Raw genomic sequence first — 5,000 nt, forward strand, 5'->3', positions numbered from 1 at the left:
CCCTGCCGGACGGGGCGGCACCCGGCCCGGGCACGCCGCGTCTCCCCGTGGGGAGCGCTGACTCCGGCAGCCCAAGCCGAAGAAGCCTTCCCCCTATACCCGGGAGGGCACGCCCGAGTCGGGTGCGACGTCCGGCCCCAGGATCCGCCCGACCTCCTGGAACCGCTTCTGGGGCACGCTCGTCACATTCGAACCCCATCGGGACACCTTCCCCATATGCCCGGGAGGACACGCCCGAGTCGGGTGAGCCGTCCGGACGCGCGGGGTTCGGCCCCAGGATCCGCCCGACCTCCTGGAACCGCTTCTGGGGCACGCTCGTCACATTCGAACCCCATCGGGACACCTTCCCCATATACCCGGGAGAACACGCCCGAGGCGGGTGTGCCGTCCGGACAACCGGGGTTCGGCCCCAGGATCTGCCCGACCTCCTGGAACCGCTTCTGGGGAACGCGCGTCAAATTCGACCCCATCGGGACTTCCGCGCCTATACTTACAATGGGTAGACCTGGGCTCCGAGCGCCCGTACTTAGAACGGGTAGACCGGGGCTCCCCGCGGGACTCGGCGCTGCGCCCAGCACGGGTAGGCCTGCGCCCCGTGAAGGACGGGGCGGCACACGGCCCGGGCGCGCCTGGGCTCCCCCGTGCGGAGCGCTGACTTCCGGAGCCCAAGCCGAAGACGCCTTCCCCCCCCTCTACCCGGGAGGGCACGCCCGAGTCGGGTGAGCCGTCCGGACGCGCGGGGTTCGGCCCCAGGATCCGCCCGACCTCCTGGAACCGCTTCTGGGGCACGCTCGTCACATTCGAACCCCATCGGGACACCTTCCCCATATACCCGGGAGAACACGCCCGAGGCGGGTGTGCCGTCCGGACAACCGGGGTTCGGCCCCAGGATCTGCCCGACCTCCTGGAACCGCTTCTGGGGAACGCGCGTCAAATTCGACCCCATCGGGACTTCCGCGCCTATACTTACAATGGGTAGACCTGGGCTCCTCGCGCCTATACTTACAATGGGTTGACCTGGGCTCCCGCCGCCTATGCTTAGAATGGGTAGACCTGGGCTCCTCGCGCCTATACTTACAATGGGTAGACCTGGGCTCCTCGCGCCTATGCTTAGAATGGGTAGACCTGGGCTCCCGCCTCCTATGCTTACAGTGGGTAGACCTGGGCTCCTCGCGCCTATACTTAGAATGGGTAGACCTGGGCTCCTGCCGCCTATACTTAGAATGGGTAGACCTGAGCTCCTTCCGCCTATACTTACAATGGGTAGACCTGGGCTCCCGCCTCCTATGCCTACAGTGGGTAGACCTGGGCTCCTCCCGCCTATGCTTAAAATGGGTAGACCTGGGCTCCTCGCGCCTATACTTACAATGGGTTGACCTGGGCTCCCGCCGCCTATACTTACAATGGGTGGACCTGGGCTCCTCGCGCCTATACTTAGAATGGGTAGACCTGGGCTCCTGCCGCCTATACTTACAATGGGTAGACCTGGGCTCCTTCCGCCTCTACTTACAATGGGTAGACCTGGGCTCCCGCCTCCTATGCCTACAGTGGGTAGACCTGGGCTCCTCCCGCCTATGCTTAAAATGGGTAGACCTGGGCTCCTCGCGCCTATACTTACAATGGGTAGACCTGGGCTCCTCGCGCCTATACTCGGAATGGGTAGACCTGGGCTCCTCGCGCCTATACTTAGAATGGGTAGACCTGGGCTCCTGCCGCCTATACTTAGAATGGGTTGACCGGGGCTCCTGCCGCCTATACTTAAAATGGGTAGACCTGTGCTCCTCGCGCCTATACTTACAATGGGTTGACCTGGGCTCCCGCCTCCTATGCCTACAGTGGGTAGACCTGGGCTCCTCCCGCCTATGCTTAAAATGGGTAGACCTGGGCTCCTCGCGCCTATACTTACAATGGGTTGACCTGGGCTCCCGCCGCCTATACTTACAATGGGTAGACCTGGGCTCCTCGCGCCTATACTTACAATGGGTAGACCTGGGCTCCTCGCGCCTATGCTTAGAATGGGTAGACCTGGGCTCCCGCCTCCTATGCTTACAGTGGGTAGACCTGGGCTCCTCGCGCCTATACTTAGAATGGGTAGACCTGGGCTCCTGCCGCCTATACTTAGAATGGGTAGACCTGGGCTCCTTCCGCCTATACTTACAATGGGTAGACCTGGGCTCCCGCCTCCTATGCCTACAGTGGGTAGACCTGGGCTCCTCCCGCCTATGCTTAGAATGGGTAGACCGGGGCTCCCGCCGCCAATACTTACAATGGGTAGACCTGGGCTCCTGCCGCCTATGCTTACAATGGGTAGACCTGGGCTCCCAGCGCCTATACTTACAGTGGGTAGACCTGGGCTCCCGCCGCCTATACTTACAGTGGGTGGACCTGGGCTCCCGCCGCCTATACTTACAATGGGTAGACCTGGGCTCCCGCCGCCTATACTTACAATGGGTAGACCTGGGCTCCCGCCGCCTATGCTTAGAATGGGTAGACCTGGGCTCCCGCCTCCTATGCTTACAGTGGGTAGACCTGGGCTCCCCCCGCCTATACTTACAATGGGTAGACCTGGGCTCCCGCCGCCTATACTTACAATGGGTAGACCTGGGCTCCCGCCGCCTATACTTAGAATGGGTAGACCTGGGCTCCTCGCGCCTATACTTAGAATGGGTAGACCTGGGCTCCTGCCGCCTATGCTTGGAACGGGTAGACCTGGGCTCCCGCCGCCTATGCTCAGAATGGGTAGACCTGGGCTCCCGCCGCCTATACTTACAATGGGTAGACCTGGGCTCCCGCCGCCTATACTTAGAATGGGTAGACCTGGGCTCCTCGCGCCTATACTTAGAATGGGTAGACCTGGGCTCCTGCCGCCTATGCTTGGAACGGGTAGACCTGGGCTCCCGCCGCCTATGCTCAGAATGGGTAGACCTGGGCTCCCGCCTCCTATGCTTACAGTGGGTAGACCTGGGCTCCTCCCGCCTATGCTTAGATCGGGTAGACCTGGGCTCCCGCCGCCTATGCTCAGAACGGGTAGACCTGGGCTCCCGCCTCCTATGCTTACTGTGGGTAGACCTGGGCTCCTCCCGCCTATGCTTAGAATGGGTAGACCTGGGCTCCCGCCGCCAATACTTACAATGGGTAGACCTGGGCTCCTGCCGCCTATACTTGCAATGGGTAGACCTGGGCTCCCAGCGCCTATACTTACAGTGGGTAGACCTGGGCTCCCGCCGCCTATACTTACAGTGGGTGGACCTGGGCTCCCGCCGCCTATACTTACAGTGGGTGGACCTGGGCTCCCGCCGCCTATCCTTACAATGGGTAGACCTGGGCTCCCGCCGCCTATCCTTACAATGGGTAGACCTGGGCTCCCGCCGCCTATACTTACAATGGGTAGACCTGGGCTCCTCGCGCCTATACTTAGAATGGGTAGACCTGGGCTCCTCGCGCCTATGCTTAGAATGGGTAGACCTGGGCTCCCGCCTCCTATGCTTACAGTGGGTAGACCTGGGCTCCTCGCGCCTATACTTAGAATGGGTAGACCTGGGCTCCTGCCGCCTATACTTAGAATGGGTAGACCTGGGCTCCCGCCTCCTATGCCTACAGTGGGTAGACCTGGGCTCCTCCCGCCTATGCTTAAAATGGGTAGACCTGGGCTCCTCGCGCCTATACTTACAATGGGTAGACCTGGGCTCCCGCCGCCTGTACTTACAATGGGTAGACCTGGGCTCCTCGCGCCTATACTTAGAATGGGTAGACCTGGGCTCCTGCCGCCTATACTTAGAATGGGTAGACCTGGGCTCCTTCCGCCTATACTTACAATGGGTAGACCTGGGCTCCCGCCTCCTATGCCCACAGTGGGTAGGCCTGGGCTCCTCGCGCCTATGCTTAGAATGGGTAGACCTGGGCTCCCGCCTCCCATGCTTACAGTGGGTAGACCTGGGCTCCTCGCGCCTATACTTACAATGGGTTGACCGGGGCTCCTGCCGCCTATACTTACAATGGGTTGACCTGGGCTCCCGCCGCCTATACTTAGAATGGGTCGACCTGGGCTCCTTCCGCCTATACTTACAATGGGTAGACCTGGGCTGCTGCCGCCTCTACTTAGAATGGGTAGACCTGGGCTTCCAGCGCCTATCCTTACAATGGGTAGACCTGGGCTCCCGCCGCCTCTACTTACAATGGGTAGACCTGGGCTCCTCCCGCCTATACTTTCAGAGGGTGGACCTGGGCGCCCTGAGGTGCGGGGGCCAGGCCCCTTAGCCAGCCCCGCCCTGCGGAATGCTGCACCCGGGCGGGGCCGGCTCTCTAACAGACGTCGGAACGCTGGGGCCTCTCTGCGTTCCGAGCGGTTGGCTGCGCCCTCGGGGAGTCGGATGGCAGCTGCTCTTCTCCTGGATGGAGGAGCGGGCGCCCGTTTTTCGGCACGGAGGGAGCCGAGAGGCGTGGCGCGCGCCCCGGGGTTGCGTCCTGCCACTCTTCCAGCTCTTCCCGAAGGTCCTGCGGGCAGCAGCGTGGAGCGGCCAGGCGGCTAAGTTGGCAGACGCCTTTGAATGCGAGTAAGTGTGAAGTCCTGCACGTTGGGGCCTGGGCGAGTGGGTTCCGTGAGAAACGAGGTGTTGGGGGGGCAGGGGCTGGTGGAGAGGAGGCTGAACTGTGGCCTGATGCAGTGGGGCTGTTCTCGCCTGGGGATGCTGTGGCTGACCCAGGCAGGCAGGCAGGCAGGCAGGCAGGCAGGGTGGGGCGTGTGGCTGCCCGCGGGGTGGTGCTTGCTGGGTCACCTGTGTCCCTGGCGGGATGGGGGGGGGCAGGCCGGGTGCGCAGAGGCTTGGGGGCCCCGCTGTAAGGGGGGAGCCGTGCAGGTAGCGAGCGAGAGGGGGGGTGGAGAGGCGCACGTGCCCCCCCGGGTGGCCCGCTGGGGCGCCCCCCCAGGATGAAAATTAAGCCTGGGAAGGCGGGGCCCCCCGGGGTGTAGTGCTCGGGCAGCGGGAGGTTTCTGGGCGGCA

The sequence above is a fragment of the Tiliqua scincoides genome, unplaced genomic scaffold, assembly GCF_035046505.1.
Source record: "Tiliqua scincoides isolate rTilSci1 unplaced genomic scaffold, rTilSci1.hap2 HAP2_SCAFFOLD_121, whole genome shotgun sequence".
In the NCBI taxonomy this organism is placed as follows: Eukaryota; Metazoa; Chordata; class Lepidosauria; order Squamata; family Scincidae; genus Tiliqua; species Tiliqua scincoides.